Source organism: Carica papaya, chromosome 5 (assembly GCF_054855325.1).
Source record: "Carica papaya isolate Zhongbai chromosome 5, ASM5485532v1, whole genome shotgun sequence".
NCBI classification, from domain to species: domain Eukaryota; kingdom Viridiplantae; phylum Streptophyta; class Magnoliopsida; order Brassicales; family Caricaceae; genus Carica; species Carica papaya.
This window is the reverse complement of record NC_142313.1, coordinates 9,739,006-9,758,270: the sequence shown is the minus strand read 5'-3', so window position 1 is coordinate 9,758,270 and position 19,265 is coordinate 9,739,006. Positions and strand designations below refer to the sequence as shown.

The 19,265-nt window shown below is 36.1% G+C and overlaps 2 long non-coding RNA genes and 1 pseudogene across 2 annotated transcripts; 1 reads left to right on the top strand and 2 right to left on the bottom strand.

Moving 5' to 3' along the window:
• Positions 1 to 8,901: 8,901 nt before the first annotated feature.
• Positions 8,902 to 10,094, bottom strand: LOC110808399 (cytochrome P450 71B34 pseudogene; annotated as a pseudogene).
• Positions 10,095 to 12,206: 2,112 nt separating this feature from the next.
• LOC148253741 (uncharacterized) lies at positions 12,207 to 18,815 on the top strand. Its single transcript, XR_015819038.1, has 3 exons — positions 12,207 to 12,344; positions 13,291 to 18,207; positions 18,288 to 18,815. It is a non-coding gene; the product is annotated as an uncharacterized LOC148253741 (long non-coding RNA).
• On the bottom strand, positions 12,896 to 17,599 carry LOC148253742 (uncharacterized). The gene is made up of 2 exons (XR_015819039.1): positions 17,460 to 17,599; positions 12,896 to 14,117 (listed from the first exon to the last, which is right to left on the bottom strand). It is a non-coding gene; the product is annotated as an uncharacterized LOC148253742 (long non-coding RNA).
• Positions 18,816 to 19,265: the final 450 nt, after the last annotated feature.

Sequence of the window (19,265 nt, the reverse complement as noted above, 5' to 3'; positions counted from 1 at the left end):
CTTTTTTAATTCTCTAATACTTTGTCTCTTTTATTTCTTCTCTCTCAACCTCCCACTCCCTCTCTCTCTATCTCTCTCCCTCCTTGTACATAACATCCTTTATCTCAGCTTGCTTATTTTATGTTTCAAGGATTTTCCTTTTATAAGCGAGAGAAGTTATTTGGATAAGCTTTTCCTTGATGAAAATCCTCTAATAAACATGGAAAAATTATCTCTTCCTCGTGGTCGAAGATCCTCTAAAAATATCCTAGGGTTATTGCTTCCCCGAATTGAAAATCCTTTAAAGATTTGAGGTTTATCTCTAGATTTAAGGCTTATCTCTTCCTAGTAGTGTGTACATCTTCTCCTCATCTTTTTTTTTACCTTCTTCTTACTAGACTGTAATAAAAAATCTTCTCCCCTAACCTATGGGGAGATATCTACACATCTATTACTTAATTACCATTAAGTCTCACCATCTTGGTGTGAAACTAATACTTGTCACAAATCACCATGTTGATCAACATGTCAACCGAAATTTTATTAGTACGAATCTTCTTTGATAACGTCTCTTTATTAATCACCACTTCATAAATACAATGGTATATTATATCAAAATTTTTAGCCCAACAGTATTATTGGCATTCGTAGTCAAATTTAGAGCAATTTTAATATCAAAATTTATCTGATACTCCTTTTTCTTCAAACCCAACACATCAAGAAATATTTTCATCTAAAGTAGTTCTTTACTTAGTTTGGTCATAATTATATATTCTACCTCAATTTTGGATAGAGCAACACACTTTTATAATTTAAACTGCCATGATATAACTCCATTGACAAAAGTAAACACATACTGTGAAGCTGACTTCCTCCAATCAAGGTCATCTACCATATGTGCATATATATATATATATATATATATTTAGAATTAGTTTCTAGCCTTTAAAATATAAATACATCTCAAAAGCACATCTCAAGTACTTACTAATCCATTTCATCGGCTCCCAATGTTCTTTACTAAAGATTCTAAAAAAACATGCTTACTAAATCAAAAGTATGAACAATATCTAGTCAGATGCAAACCATAGCATATTTTAAACTCCCAATTATAGAGGACTTGATGTGAGCCCAGCTAGGCCAAAAGCACCCCCAAAAGTCCAAATAGAATCCCAAGAAAAATGGCCACGTGTATGAGGACAATACAAACAAATGCCTGCACGTGCACGGAGACAACTTGCATATACCCAGCACACATGCGCATGAAGACAACTCAGAAGGTCATTCTGACACCCATGAGAAGTCTTAATCCCACTGGAATAAAGAGTTTTTTTCTTGCAAGGATTGGAATTTCAACCTAGGACACATTCCTCCACCAACCCAACACTAAAATCAACATTCAAGAAGGATATGTGAGAGGAAAAATGTGAGTTTTACATAGAATCTTTTTTGGATTTTATAGCACAAGAATTTAAGAAGGAAAACGAAACAAGGAAAACGAAACGTTAAGGGAGAAAGATTTATTCTCTTATCCAAAGTCCTCCTTAAAATTCAACTTAAAGAAGAAATTTTGTTTATACTTGAAGAGGGATACTTTTATTTCTATTTTAAGAATGAATTTGATTTCTACTTGAAGAGATACTATGATTTCTATTTAAAGAATGATTTTGATTTCTAGTTGAAGAATGACTTTGATTTCTATTTAAAGAAAAAGGATTTTTTGAACTTCTTTAACACTAAATCCTCTCAAGGATTATTAAACAAAATAGAGTCCCGACCTGATAGAAGGAAATCAGAGAGAAAGAGAAATATAACAATCGACCATAAGAGAAAAATCTTAATTTAAATTTAATTTATTTTCTTTAATTAAGTTAATTAATGTAAGTCCTACTCTAAGTCATGTTGTAACACCCAATAAATTCTTTATTTTATTTATTATTATTATTATTAATTTTATTTAGTTTATTTATAATTTTATTATTTTAATTGATTTATTTAATTTAATTTAATTTGTTTTTAATAAAAATAAAAATAATAATAATGATAAAATGGGGTAAAAATATTATTTGGATTTAATTGAAATTGATTTTGGGAAAAAGGGGTGAAAATTAGGATTCTGGGGATATTTTTGAAAAGAAAATCAGAAATCGGGGGTCAAAACGCAATTTAGAAAAATTGTGCCCCGTCAGCGCCACGTCAGCGGCCACGTTAGCGGCCCAGTCAGCAGCCCTGGCCAACCAGGACCTGCTGTGTGGTAAGACCACGTCGACCCGCGAACGGGCCACGTGGGCGATCCGCGTGCGTACGATCGGACGGCCCAGATGCGTTCCCGCGCGAACGGACGGCCCAGATCAAGCGTGCGCACGGACGACCCAGATGCAATCGCACAGACGGCCCAGATGCACGCGCATGGACGGTCCAGATTCAATCAAAAACGGACGACCCAAATTTAATCAAAATGGACGGCTGTGATCAAAAGGCAAAAGGGTATAAATAAAACCCCCACACCTGACCACAAAAACCCTAGCCGCCTACCCTCGCCAGAGAAGACGAACCAGAAGCCGGAGGAGCCGGCTGCCGCCACCCGCCGCCGCACTGGGGAGTTTTCCGACCTCCGATCGAGGTAAATTTCATACCTCCGGCTCATTTTTCCACGCTGAGTTCCCCTGTGGCCAAATCGGAGCCAAAATCCCGGCCAAACGGCCAGAAAACAAGGCCGAAACCCAGCGGCGCCGCCGCGCCCCTCCTCAGTTTTTGCCTCCGATGAGGCCCTTCCTGGCCTCCGTTTGATACAATTTTTATATCACCGTGTTCACCATTCTTTTCTCTACAGGTTGATCGGAGCCAAATCACCAAAACACGAACCTCGCCGGAGAGTCGCCGCACCCGAGAGCACCGCCGCCGGTAAGCTTCGGTTTTTCATAATTTTTTGGCCCCCCGAGGGCCTTAGGGTTGTTTTATCGCAGGGACTGATGCAAGTGTGGCTGAATTCGACCGAAAACGGCCAACCCGAGGCGAATCGCCGCCGCAAGCGGCGGTGCCGTCGCCGGAGCACAGCGGAGTCACCGTGTTGGAATTGCGATATTGGCCGAAAGGGGCCCTGGGTCTAATATGGGATTTTTTGGGACACGTGCAAGTACCAGTAGTGCGTTTCAGTTCATCGGAAAAAATTCAGGAAAAATTAGGGACAGCCTGTAGGCGCACTATGGAGCCGTATTCGGACCCCGAAACAAGTAAGGACCCCTCACCCTATTTTCTATCACGGTATTAAAGCTCAATAAATGATAAAACGGTATTTCATGAATCAATAGATGTGTGAAATTGTTTAAGGTCGCTAATGGAGTCCAAGTCTGGTGTATTTGTCGGTCAGCTGTTGTTTGGCCTATTTTACAGTTTTAAATGCAGTTTGAGGTCTGATGTTTTCATTTCATAGTTTCGTGTGCATATATCACTGTTTTATTGATTATGGGTTGAATGACTGAGAACCCGAGGTTGTATGTTGTCTGGTTTGGCATGAATTACTGGTTGCTTGTTTGTGTGCGATTTGATGATGCTGACTGAGGAAAAGGGGGGAATGAAAGGTTATGTAAATTGATAATTGTATAATGTGGTCAGCCTAACTAGATATCCTAGGAGATGGTGGACGGACCGGGTCCGTAGGGAACCCTACCGGGATTGTGGTCTCTCATACCGGACGAGGTATGGAGACCCTATGTGTTTTGGCGCCCATACCGGACGGGGTATGGGGACGGCCCGTTTCACCCTCATACCGGACGGGGTATTGAGGTTTATAGTTTTGGTGCCCATACCGGACGGGGTATGGGGACGGCCCTGGAATCTGATTACAAGTGTTAAAGGTTCACAGGTAGCAGGACCCCTATGGATCCCCATGGATACTAGTAGGCTGGTAAATAAGGAAAAATATGTTGTGTAATGATTGAGATGCAAAAGGCGTGATAAGTATTATGTTATACAGTTCCTATGATTTCGTGATGATGATAATGCTATTGCTTTCGTATATTGTTTTATGAATTTCATCGAGGTAAGTGGATAGTAAAGGATTTTATTATTGATAAAAGAATTTGTTGTAAACTATGCTCCATTGGTCTTTTTGTGTTTTCTACCCACCTTTACCTCCGTGACGGTGAGATAGTGTGATGTCTTTACTGGGCTGGTGTAGCTCATTCCTTATTTAATCATTTCATATCAGGAAGACATTGTTCCCGAGCCCGTTCCGCAGGAAGACGGCGAAGGGGACGCCTGAAGACTCCGTAGTCATATTTATAGCTTTTATTTTCGAGTTTCTCTTTTAGTTAGTTTGTTCTTTTATACTCTAAGTACGTTTTTGGTTTTAGTGTAAGGGATGTTTAATCAAAATTTTTATTACGCTTCCGCATTTGACCTTTTTAATACACATATTTTATTTCAAATTTCCGGGGACGTTACTCATGTTAAGTCTTTAAATAAGTTTTGGTTTTCTAATTACATTAATATCAAGTATTCAAGTAGGAGTGTGTATTTCTTTTTCAAATAAAATAAGTGGTGAAAAATCTACATAAAGAGGCCACTACCCACCCCTTGCAGTTCACAAGTTCAAGCTCAATAAAAATAATCAAGTTTGTTTTTAGCTTTTTACTAATTATGAGAATGTTCTTTAAGAAGGTGACTTCAACTATCTTGCTGAGCAACAGGTTTATTCAGCTTATCAAAGTAAGTCATTATGGCATTTTATCAAACCCTCTATAATTTATTTTACTTATCAAGAATCATTCTTATGGTGTATAATCAATTCAGATCCTCATCCCAATTACCTTGGTGGATATTTACATCTTGAATTTAGGTCAAGTAGGGAGAGTTTGTTAAGAGTTTTAGGATTTTAAATACTAAAATATATGTGTAGTTTTTGATCACACTAATTGATCCTAGGTTCTATAATAAGACTAAAGAACTACTATCATTTATTCTTTTTCCTTTTAAGTAGAGGGACAAGATTTCTAACTAAGTATAAAGTGATTAGTAAGAGGCATGCTAACTGGCTTGCAATTCTTCATATTAAATATATTTAGAACTTGCTTAATGTACTTCTCTTATGACAACCTCAACTTATTAGCTTTCTATCACAAGTAATCTGCATTCTCAGAATATGTTGTCTTGGTCTTAAGTCTTTTATATAAAAAAATCCAAACAATTTCTTTTATAAACTATTAATTATTATAGCATGTTATCCTACTATCAACATATCATTTACAAAGAGCAAAAGAATAATAAATTTACCATAAGGGAATGTAAACATAATGGTCTGCATCGGTTCTTGGTATGGTCATGAATCACCATGAAAGAGTCAAATTTCTTGTATCATTGTCTTGGAGCCTGTTTCAACCCATACAAACTCTTCTTTTACTTGTAAACCATGTTTCTTTCCCTTTTACTTTAAATTCCGATAGTTGCTCCTTATAGATTTTTTCCTCCAAATTATCATGTAAAAATGCAGTTTTCACATTTAACTATTCATCTCTAGATCCAAGCTAGCAATCAAACAAAAAATCATTTGAATGGAGTTTATTTTCAAAATAGGAGAAAATTTCTCATAAAAATCAAGCTCCTTCCTCTAATTGAACCTCTTATTATCAACTAAGCTTTATACTTCACTAGTTTTTCTCCATCCATCTTAAGCTTATACACTCATTTATTTTTCAAGATTTTTCTATCTTTTGGAAGTTCAATTAGCTTATTAAATAACTCATCTTTACCTATATTATTTTCATCTATTGAGCTTTTTTCCTTGTGATTTATTAACTTTTTAGCAGCTTTCTTGCTCCCCTCTTCAGTAATTGTGATATATTAAAAAGGTTGAGAAAAATCAATCATTCACAACCACTGATGAAGGATTTATCGAAAAGTTAAAGATTAATAATCCGTTTTAGAAATCAAATGGATTCAATCTTATACATACACGAGGAAGGTAATCAAAAAAGAAAAAACATGAGTTCTTCTTTATTTTTATCACTTAGGAGCTGTGTTACATTGCTAAACAAGGGGTGTTCCCGGGGGGAGAAGCTAAATGGGTAATGCGAATATTAAGATAATGTAAGAAATTCAGATAATGTAATTGATTTCTTATTACACTATAGAGTTGATAATCAAATTTACATTTGTTGAACTTACAACCATATGTATTGTAAGAAACTCCTATGTGTAGCTATGTATACCTAATGAAAGCCTTAAAGAGTCTCCATACGTAAGCTTAAACCTTGGGTTCAACTGGCTTAAGCCCGACTACATAGCCTATCTATATCTCTACTAAGATATACCACCAAACTTGTGAACCAAAGTGCATTAGTGAGCTTCTTCCTGCTAGATAGAAATTCGATCTAAACTAGGCCATATCGAAAAAGAAAAATATTCCGAGCACGTCTAGCCAAACCCTATCTTAGTTTATTTGCTGTAATTATGACCTCTCAGGAGAATTGATGACTACATCTTTGATGCACTTGTTAGTACTAGTATATCTGAGAATTCTTAATTGACTAGTTGTAAATAACCCAGGATTGTGGAATAAAGGATTATCTAGGACTTACATCAAGGTATTGATGGTGATTATCAAATATAACATAACAGAATATGAAACAATGAGATATAATATAATAGAAATAAAAACACAAGGAACTCGAGTTTGATCGGGAGCATGACTGCCTAACGATGAGGGAGATAAAGGATCAATAAAAGCTCTAACGGTAGCAGTAATGGAGGTTGGCGCTGAGTTATGACGACTCATCTAATTTGGTGAAGAAAGACCAGTCTTGAAAGGACTAGAATGAGAAAGAGTTCCTTGAGCTAAATTGATACAGACCTCACGAGCGAAGGGGTTGGGATTCACCTCGCCCTAGTAGACCAACCAGGCAATACTAAGATATTTAGTAGATAGATGGTGTGTTTCAGTTAACCTCTTAACCTGAGGTTCTTTGTTGATTGTCTAAGGAGTTGTTTAAAATTTCTTTTTAAGTTTAGTCTTAGTCTTTAGTTGATTATTAGGAGATTTAATTTTATCTTTTTGTTGCAAAAAGTATCTATCAGTTTGTTGCTATTTTTCAACTATATTAGCATATTGTTTTGTCATTTTCCTTTATATTTGAGTTTTGGTGTAGGTCTATATATTTGAAGTTATAATTTAATAAAAATCTGAACTTTCCAAGCAATTTTCTTGTTTCTATTAATTACAACTTAACATTCTTTTACTATCTACGGTGGAAAGAGTTATTTTCCCTGATCAACATCATCATCGATATTAATTGGTGCTGTCAAACCATCAATTTTATGTCATTTATGTAACTCTCTCTCATTTGTGATATTTTTTATTGAAGGAGAAATTAGTGCAAAATGAGGAATATCTTTACTTTTTATTTTCTTTTCTGATGTCTCAAAGTCCAACAAGGTTTTGTATTCATGAATGATCACATCTCTCGACTAGATGATTTTCTTATTCACTAGATCTAATAACTTGTACCCAAATTCTGCATCTCTGTCACCCAAAAAAATATATGGAACATTCTTGTCATCAAGTTTTTATTTATACTCCTTAAGCACACACATAAATGTCTTGCACCCAAATATATTCAAGTCAAAGTAAGTGACATCCTTCCTAAACCATACACTCTCAAAAATATAAAAATATAAAAGAGTTGATGGAGAACGATTCATTAAGTACTAAGTAGTGTAAAGTGCTTCATCCTAAAATGAGTTAGGTAGATTAACCATTTTTAGCATGTATTTGACTTTCTCTAGGATAGTTCTGTTTGTTCTTACAACTATACATTATGTTGTGAGGTACTAAGAACAATCTTCTTATGTCTGATTTCGTGTTACTGACAATAATTCTTATTTTTTTAAAGTGTATTCACCTCTATTATCATCAGAAAAACACTTTAAATGTTCTTTTTCTCTTTCCACCATGACATGGAACTACTTAAAGTATTGTAAAACTTGATCTTTTGTTTTTAAAACAAATACCTAAATTTTTCGTGAAGTATCATCAATAAAAGTAATAAAATATTTATTATCTCCTATAGTCTCTATATTAATGAGGTCATATACACTAGAGTAAACTAGTTCAAATGCATTCTTTTTTCTTTCAGAGATTAAAAAAATTCTGTGTTGTTTGTTATTTAACAAATTATCACAAGGGTTTAAACTTATACCTTTAGCAAATGGAATAAGAGACTTCGGTAGAATCTGCAATCATTTCTCATTCATATAAGATAGCCTCCTATGCCACAAATCTAGCAAAGTATTATCTTTAACTTCACTTAAAACACATTTAATTGTCTTAACTAGAGTCTTGTAGAGTGTGTAGCATAGTCTACCTGTAGAAACTTGGGTTGACTTAGGTCACTATTTTTAGCATTATCTATTTTCCTGTCTAAAGAGAATTAATAATTTTTTAATTTTGTATTATCCTTAATTATTTGATCTACTAAACCATTAAGACTTTGTGTCAACGATTTGCTATGATGCTGGTACCCAAATATTTTGAATGCAAATCCACCACACTAACTCAAATGAAAATTAGTAAAAAGGTACTTTCACATTAAATTTTTCTAGAGACACTGTTATAGGTTTTTGCGATTCAAATGTACTCCTTTTTTCTAAAAAATCTCACGATCTTAACAGTCTAAATTGAAGCAACAAGAAATAGAAGTCCTAAAACTATCATGGAGACCATTCAAGAACATGAAAAACAAGTTACCATTTAATAGTGATGTACAAGTTCATGAATCTACAATCTAGTTAGAAGGTAATAAGTAAAAATATATGTATAATCTATTAGGCATAAATATATGTTGTAAGGCTAAAAAAATCTTTTTCTAAGGCTTAAAAAGATGAAGTTAAAATAAAAAGTAAAATTTTGTGACCGTAACAGTACTGTAAAAGTAATATTTTCATGTAAAATAACAAAATTATGACATTTGAATTACAATAAAACCATAACATTTACTGCAGAAAGGAGAAAACCTTAACGAAACTTCAATCCAAGGAATTAAGCAAACTGAAAAGCTCAAAATTCATTCTACAGTGCAGACCATTGAGAAGAGATCTGTTTTGAGAAGATCAGACATAGCTAACAGGAACAAGCACAAGATTGGTCTTCTTATGAAGAGTGATTCCAGGAGCTTCATCCATGTTGATATCTTCCTTGCTCAACCTTTCTAGTAATTTCCAGTCAAAGCAATGTAAAAGATTTGCAAGTGTAAGCTGCACCAACGTAATTGTCATGTTGATATCGGGACAAATTCTGCATCCTCCACTGAACGGCAATAACTGGAAGTGTTGTCCGTTGAAATCAATCGGGCTTCCTGCAAATCTATCCAGCAAAAACTCTTCCGGGTCCTTCCAAATCTGGGGATCTCGTTCGATGGCCCATACATTGACATGGATTCTAGTCTTTGGGTATATCTTGTAACCGTTGACCTCAACGAGGGACATGACCTCTATTGGAACTAGAAGTGGAGCTGGTGGATGAAGTCTCCATGTCTCTTTCACCACCATGTTCAGGTATTCAAGTTTTCCAACATCATCTTCGTTGACTTTTTTTTATTTCTCATAATATCTCTAAAATAAGATTGTATTTCTTCGTGACTTTTGGTTCCTCATAAGCTCTGTTAACGTCCATATCATGGTGATTTGTAAAGTACCAATTGCACCCACATATACATCCTGACACGTGTATATTAAATGTTACTACAAGCAACAGGATAGAATGTATATTCTGATATATTTTCACACTACAAATGGAGGTTACTAATAATATGTTTAAATTAAGGAGATGGAATCAGAAAAAGGGTATATCTACCATAAGGATTGCTTTGATATGAGTTTTGGTAAGAGTAATAGAGCCTTGTTCCTTGTGCTGCTTTTTTTATCTTTAAGAGCACATTAATTAGATCCTACTTCCCTTTTTCTTCCTTATGTCCTTCATACTTATCAATTGTCTTTTACAGAAAAGCATCCAGTGCTTGTACACTCTTCTACAGCCTACCTTTGAGGCTTATGAGCCTATCAATTATCCATCCAACATAAGGAAAGAAATCAGAAGCAGCGAAGGATCCAATAACCGACATCATTTCGTTGATCTCCCTTTGAAACCCGCCACCCTCGTATTTATTCTTCTCAAAGTTCCCTTCGGATGTAACCCTTCTGATCACATCCGATGTCAGGAAAAATGGCTTTTCGGTTAATTCCGCAGGGGACTTGGAAGCAGCAGATTGAGAGATCGATTGAAAGACTAAAGCAACCTCTTCCTCTCTGATGCACCTAAATGACTAGAATCTACTGTTGCTGAAAAGCTCATGAATACTAATCTTGCGGACCTCCTTTTAGTATTCACCAAAAGGAGTAAAACCTATAACAAAATAATTGTAAGAGAAAATGCATGTGGCTAACAATTTAGGTCGGTTGTAAGTCTGGAAATCTTCAACTTTGAGAATCTATCTTGCAGTTTCGGCTGAGGAAACGACAACTAAAGATACACTTCCTAGCTTCAATCGGACTATAGGACCGTATTTCTTCGACATCTGCCACAGAGATTGATGAAGTTGTCCACCAAGTTGGTGCCTATTAACAATGAGAGGTAGCCTTGAAGGACTCAGAGGAGACTGTTTCTTTGACTCCATCACTTTCTTCAGATATCTTAATTGCAATCTTACTAGGAATAAATGGATGTTTCGTATTAAAATAAATTTAAATGGTAGTATTGAATGCTACAGTGCTCTCCTTGTAGGAATGGAATTCAATCAACAAGAAGGGTTAAGTACAGAGAAAATTTAAGCCTTGTAGTAAAATATTGCCACAATCTAGTTAAGTTTCTCAATTGCATTTTCATCTCATTGTAAAATCAACAACTCGATGCCTTCAATACTTTTTTATATGGACATCTGAAAAAATAAGCATACATGGTTCAACCTACTGACTTTACTAATACTTTGTAGCCCAATCATGCTTGTCATCTTCACGAAATCTTTTACGGGCTCAAGCAAGAACTAAAGGCATTGTTCACTTATCATAGTCTTTTTTCACATAAAACTAGCTTTGTTTCCTATAAGGTTGACAACTCACTATTTATTTTATGCTGAGACTCTACTTTTCTATTTATTTTGATTTATGTCAATAATATTCTTGTCATAGCTAACTCACATGCTACAATGAAAGAAAACAATAAGTAATTTACGAATTGAACAAATTATATTACTTTCTCAGCATGGAGGTCATATACACCAAAGGTACAATTATTTTCTCTCAGCAAAAGTATCTTTTGTGATTTCTTGAGAGATAAAGATGACAAACTATGAAGTTTTGTTCACCTCCCAGTGCTGTCACACCACCCCTCATAAAATGAGTGGACAATGTTACTTTAATCCAGAACAATATTGTCAAGTGGCGGATGCTTTGCAATATACTATTCTCACGGACTTGACATAGTGCTTTTTGTTAAAGAACTTTGTCAATTCATTCACAATATCAACAATAGATCACCATATGTATAAAAAGTGAGGCAGAGAGAGATAAAAAACTTTCCTTTTTATTTTGTATGATATCGAGACCCCCCCCCCCCAGTTGGACTTTAGTGGAAATCTACCAAGTCCAATTTGAGTAGAAAACTTTTGAAGGCTGGAGATGGAAGAGGCTTGGTGAAGATGTCAGCTAGCTGGTTTGTTGATCTTACAAATTTTGGTGCAATAATTCCTTCTTTTACTTTGTTGCAAACAATATAACAGTTAATATCCAAGTGTTTAGTTCTTTAATGAAATACCGGATTAGCGGCTATGTTCATAGCTACTTTATTATCACATTTAAGTTCTATTGGCAGAGTATAAGGCACTTCTAATTCTTTTAGAATGTACATAATCCACTGCAATTCACAGATTGTCATTGTCATGAATCTGTATTCTGCTTCTGCTAAGCTACGACTCACGGTTGTTTGCTCCTTCGTCTTCTACAAAATCAGTGAGGATCCCAGAAATATACAGCATCCAGTGAGAGATTTTCGAGCCTCTGGACATGTTGCCTAATCTGAATCACAATAAGAAGTAATCTCGAATGTATTTTTGCCTGAAAACAAAACACCTAATGATGGTTCTTGCTTCAGATACTTAAGGACATGATGCACCATTTTCATATATATGTCTTGAATTCTGAGCTGTTGGGCTGAATAAACAAAGTCTGGACGAGTAAAACCTAAGTATAATGTTTTCCGACAATACTTCTATATTGTTGAGGATCCTCAAGCAATGGTGAATTGTCTGAATGTAATTGCTGTCCTTTTGGAAATGGAGTGGATTTAGGTTTTGCACCAAGAAGACCAACACCCTTGAGTATGTCATACATATACTTCCTCTGATTTACATATATCTCATTAATTGTTTTTGTGATCTCCAGGCCCAGAAAGTATCTTGCATCTCCCATATCCTTAATAGTGAACTTTTCATCCAACGCTTTCTTTAGCTCGTATATTTCTGGCTTTGAGTTACCAGTAATAAGCAGGTCATCTACATAGACAAGTATGACTATAAAGTGTTGATTTTATGACAAGAAAAAAGGCAATGATCATCAACTGACTGCAGGAATCCATAATTTACTAGAAAAAGTGATAATTCTGAATTTCACTATCTGGATGCCTATTTTAAACCATAAGAGTGACCTCTGGAGTTTGCATACCTGCCCCTTTTGTGCCTTTTCATATCCTTCTGGAGGTAGCATATAAACTTCTTCATTTAGATATCCGTGAAGAAATGTATTGTTGACATCTAACTGGTGCAATACCCATTGTCTATCTATCGTAACAACTATTAAAATCCTCAGTGACCATCTTTGCCACTGGTAAAAAGCTATCAAAATAATCTCTCCCCTCCACTTGATGATATCCTTTTGCCACTAACCTTGCCTTGTATATATCTATTATACCATCTGGTTTTAACTTTAGATTGTTGACCCACCTACTTCCAATCACTGATTTTTCAGGAGGCAATGTAGTTAAAGACTAGGTTTCATTTTTTTCCAAACCAGCTATTTTAGCTCTCATGGCTTCAAACCATTCCTCGGATTGCCTTGCTTATTTATAGCTTTTTGGTTCCTGCAACATAATTATATTTGCTAAAACATTTGCATCCTCAGTGTTCAATTTTGGGCTGAAAACAAATGGAAATGTGCTTGGTAAATGCGTTATGACTGCATTTGTGAATCTACAATTGACATTATTGATATATTCTTCCAACCAGCTCAGTTTTTTCTTTATTCTGATACTTCTTCTTTGTTCTGGAGCTTCTCTATCTTCTATTGCAGCATCACAACTGCGGTGATCATCAGCTAGTGTATCTACTGGTGCATCAAGACCAGGAGCTTGAAAATTATCCCCATCAGTTGCATGAACAAACCTTAAGTTATCATCCTGATTAACACTTGTTCCAGCCATTGGAACTTTGGGTAAGCTTATTAAGGCTTCCATGTGTGTCTCATCTGCATAAGGAAATTGGTTCTAAAAGAAGACGACATCTCTAGACACCATAAATTGATTTCTACTAAGATCAAATAGTTTGTAGCCTTTCTTCCCTGCAACCATCCCCATAAAAATACACTTGGATGCTCTTGAGACAAATTATGCTTGTTTGGTTGAGTGTTTGTGGAATAGCATAATACCTTTAGCCTGTTATAATCAGGGGGCTTTCCATATCATATCTCACATGGGGTTTTCCGTTGTAGTATTACTGTCGGCAATCTGTTGCTGATATATGTGGCATGTAGTAGAGTTTCTCCCAAAAAGTTGATTGGCAAGGCAGCCTGAAATAATAAGGCTCGAGCTACCAACAACAAATGTCTATATTTTCGCTCTACCCTCCCACTCTATTGAGGAGTATACAAACAGGTTGTATGGTACATTATACCCATCTCACCAAAAAATCTTTGACAAGTAGTACTCAAGAACTCAGTTCTATTATCAGTTCTCACTACCTTTACCTTATTGTCAAACTGATTCATGACCATCTAAATGAATTTTTCAAGCAAAAAACGGGTTTGCGCCTTACTGTTCATGAGATAAGTCCAGGTACAACTGCTCTTGTCCTCAACGATCATTAAAACATAGAAAGCACCTGAAAGTGACACCTGACTGTAAGGACACAATATATCTACATGTACCTATTAGAAAAGTAAATAAACCATGAATTTTTGTTGTATATTGATATTTGTATGTATACTATTTATATACAAAGTAAAGGGCAGAACAAGGAAATATACATGCGGTTTGTTATAACAAAAATGATAACAAAATTGATAACAGAAAAACAAATAATTAATTTTAATATTCCCCCTCAAGATGGAGAGTACATATTGATCGTACTCATCTTACTTAAAAGTGTATGGAACTGTGTAAAAGGAAGAGCTTTAGTCATCAAGTCTGCAAGTTGGTTGTTGGAAGAGACGTGCATGGTTTTGAGTGTTCCGTCTTAGATCTTTTCTCGAATAAAATGACAATCTAATTCGATGTGTTTTGTTCTTTCATGATAAACCGGATTGGCAGCTATATAAAGAGCAGCTTGATTGTCACGATATAATAATGCTGACCCTATGTGCTTGACATTCAAATCTTTCATTAAATTCAAGATCTATACTATTTCACATGTTGTATTTGCCATAGAGCGATATTCAGCTTCTGCAGAAGATCGAAACACAGTTTGTTGCTTTTTGGATTTCCATGATATGAGTGATGATCTGACAAAAATACAATATCATGTTAGAGATCTTCGGGTGTCAGGACAGATGCCTCAGTCGGCATCAGAGAAGGTTTTTACTTGAATATTAGAATTTGCAGGGAAGTGAATCCCTTATCCTGGTGTTCCTTTAATATACTGTAGAATCCTTAGAGTAGCTTGAAGGTGACTTGTCTGGGGAGCAGCTAAGAATTGACTCAGACAATTAACAGAGTAACAAATGTCCAGCCGAGTGATAGTCAAATATAACGACTTCCCAATTAACCGTCTATAATTGGTGACATCACTAAGCGGCTCTCCATCTTCCTTGGAAATCTTGAGATTAGGTTCCATAGGAATAGAGGACGACTTGCAACCTAAGTATCCAGCCTCAGAGAGCAGATCAAGAGCATATTTTCTTTGACATAGAGTTATTCCATCATTGTTTCTGGCAACTTCAAGCCCAAGGAAATATCTGAGTGGTCCCATGTCTTTCATTTTGAATTTCTGATTCAAGCTGTATGTGAGATCTTTGACAGTATTATCATTATTACTTGCAATTACTATATCATCAACATAAATCAAGAGGGCAATGAAAATATCTCCATGATTTTTGATAAACAGTGAATGGTCACATTGTGATTGAGAAAAACTTTCTTAAGTCAGGGCTGTGGAAAATTTATGGAACCATTGTCACGAAGCTTGCTTCAATCCATAAATAGACTTGTGTAATCGACAGACAGCATTCGGTGGAAACGTCTCTCCCTCTCGAGGAGAGTGGCGTGAAGGAAGAGTCATGTATACTTCTTCATGCAGATCTCCATGAAGAAAAGCATTATTAACATCTAACTGTGTGAGACTCTAGTGGAAGATAGTAGCAAGAGATAATAAGGTCCTAACAGTGACCAGTTTTGCAACCGGTGAGAAAATATCAAGGAAATCAATTCCGAACTGTTGAGTATACCCTTTCGCGACCAATCGTGTCTAATATCTTTCAATCTGTCCATCAGTTTGATACTTGATTTTATAAACCCACTTACAATCAACAGGCTTCTTTCCTGGTGGTAAAGATACAATTTTTCAGGTATGATTATTGTCTAAAGCACGCAACTCTGTGTACATGGCATCTTACCAAACTGGCATCTGGATTGCCTAAAAAAAACTCTAGGGTTTAGTGTGTGAAGAAATGGAACATATATAGGAGTGATATTATAGTGTAAGCTTTTCATATGTAAGAAAATTAGAAATAGGTATGGTAGTATTGATAGTCAGACAAGTAGGAAGGAGGTTTACTCTAACACTGAGGACGAGAAGTGGTGGGGGAATGAGATGAGGTGGTTGGAAAAGAAATATGAGGAGAGTGATCAGTATCTTGTGGAAGAGGTATGACACGATCATGAAAAAAATCAGATGAAATATTATCTGCCCGATGATGAGAAAAAGAAAAAATGGTCTCATGGAAAACTACATGACGAGTAATGTGGATTTAATTAGTTTTGAGATCAAGAAGTTTATAGCCTTTGTATCCAAATGGGTATCCAAGGAAGACACAAACACGTGCTCGAGGTGAAAATTTATGTCGCTGGTGTGTAAATGTGGAGTTATAACATAAACATCCAAAAGAGCGTAAATGATTATAAGAGGGTTTCCGCCTGTTTAAAAACTCGAAAGGAGTCATATTAGAAAGTAAGGGAGAAGGGAGGCGATTAATGATATAAACAGCAGTTAAGATACAATCACCCCAATAAACAAGTGGAATATTGGATTGAAAAAGAAGAGCACGTGAAACATTCAAAATGTGTTGGTGTTTATGTTCCATAACAAAATTTTGTTGTGGAGTTTCAACACAAGAATAATAAGGAAGAATGCTTTTAGACTTAAAAAAAAAGAGTGGAAACTTAACTCGTGTGCATTGTCGGACCTTACTGACTTTATAAGTTTTTTGTATTGAGTTAAGATAAATGTATAAAAATAAGGAAAAATAGTGGTAACATCAGATTTTTGGCGAATGAGGTAAACCCAGGTGGCTCTAGTGCAATCATCAACAATGGTGAGGAAATATTTATATCCCTCAATAGTGTTGACGGCAAAAGAGCCCCATATGTCAATGTGAATTAAATTAAAGGGGTTCTTAAGACAAATTATTATGTGATATGAAAGATAATTTTTTTTATTTAGCAAGAGGATAAATAGGGCAATGAAAGAAGCATTCTTCTGAGCAATCGGAATATGTAAATCTTTATTTAAATGTTGAAACTTTACAAAAGACGAATGACCTAATCTAAAGTGTCATAGGCTACATTTAGAATCAACATACTCGGAAACAACGGAATTACAAAGAAATTTATTTGTAAGAAAATGATAAAGGTTCCCAACTCATTTACCCATCTCAATCAACAAAGCCCTGAGTAAGGTCCTGAATGACAGACGAATCAAGTGAGAAATTAACTGTGTAATTGTGAGTAGAAGTGAGCATGCTAACACTTATGAGATTAAAAGTACATGTGGGAATAAATAGCACATCAACCAATATAAGGGAAGCTGTCAAAATAATATTTCCTACTTAATTGACAATTACTGAGCTACCGTTAGAAAAGTTAACAGGGAAATGTTCAACATGCTTAAGTTTTGTGAATAAATGGTGGTGGTAGCAAGTGTGGTGGGTGGCTCCAGTGTCAAGAATCCATATATGGGTGTTGGGTAAGTGTGTAAATAGAGATAAACAGAAGGAAGAGATAAGTATACCTGAGATGGTGGAAGCAGACGGTGTAGCCGAGTTAAAACCAGAGGCAAAATCTGAAGGCATGGAGACAGAAGGTGTAGCATAGAGACACGTGCTTAAATGGGCGATAATGTCCTGGATTTGATATGTGGTGAGAGCCATAACAGAGCCAGTGGAGCTGGAGTTAGCGAACGACACGCCGGTAAAACCAGTGGAAGCAACAGTGGAGTAGACATGCAGGGAAGAAGAAGATTGTAACCTGACGAGCTTTGGTGAAGACTCGGTTTGTGAAGACCCGATTTATGAAGACCCAGTTTGTGAAGATCCAATTTATGAAGATCCAATTTATGAAGATGAATGCTGTTAGGCTTTAGTGATGGCAGATGGACCGGATGTGCCTTTGGATTTGGACCAATAGCCAAGCAGGTACCCATGTAGTTTATAACATCGGTCCACTACATGGCCCAGAAGCCCACAATGGGTACACGTAGGCCTTCTTCTACCTCTCTGTGCTATGATAATATTGGCAGATTCCATCGTGCCGCTGAATGCCTTTATTCCAACGGCATTTCCGACAACTCTATGTCTCTCCTCCTGGATCACGAGACTGAAGACTTTCGAGATGGAATGAGGTGTTTCCATCATGAGGATTTGGCTCCGCATGGACGTGTAGGAATCGTCAAGTCCCATTAAGAAGAGCATGATGAATTCCTGCTCCATATAATCATTCTAGGCTTTCATTCCTCCACAACAGCATACCGAAGCGGGCTGGTAGGTTTTAAGTTCGTCCCACAATGTCTTCATTTTCGTATAATAGCTATTGACACTGAGCTGTTCATCATTTGTTTTAGCTGAAAAATGCGAGGGGCGTTGCTTTGTTGGAACCGGTCATGGAGGTCGACCCACACTGCCCACACGCTATCAAGATAGAGGAGACTGTCTGCTATATCTTTTGCCACAGCATTGAGAAGCCAGGAGAGAACCATGTTGTTGCAGCGGAACCACGCCCCTGCCATAGGATCTGACTCAGCCAGTTGATCAATGGATCCATCCACGAAGCCAGATTTATTTTTGGCGTTTAAAGCGACGTGCATTGCGCGGGACCAAGTGTTATAATTGTTCCCATTCAGTGTGTGAGAAACCAGCGTAAGCCCAGGATGAAATGAGCTGTGAAGAAAAAAAGGGTTGTGGGTTTCATCTGAATGGGTGTTTTGTGAGATTTGGGTTGAAGGTGCTGTCAACGGCTAAAATCAATTCTGTGATGAGGAGCCTCCAACACCTCTAACCATAGTAGCTTAATGAGGTGCAGCAAAAATGACAGGAGTTCAATGCTCTGATACCATATTAAAAAAGTAAATAAACCATGAACTTTTGTTGTATATTGATATTTGAATGTATATTATTTATATACAAAATAAAGGGCAGAACAAGGAAATATACATGTGGTTTGTTATAACAAAAACGATAACATAATTGATAACAGAAAAACAAACAGTTAATTATAATAGTACCATTCCAAAGAGCACATTACTATGACTATTACTAATTTTAAATGGCAACCTTGTTTGTTAAGCACTAGCACACACATCACATGTTTTATTTATCAAATCATCTTTATTGATATCAAAATTTAATCTTCTAAGTACAAATGATGAAGGATGTCCCAACCTATCATGCCACGAAGGTGTTTTCTTTATTTCGTCGCCCATTCTCATATTATTTAACATAGAGCTCGAAGCTGGTTTTCTGAATATTGTTATGGAAATTACAGCATATTTATTAACAACATCTGACTTGAAAGATTCAGAATCAATGTAATACAAATTCCC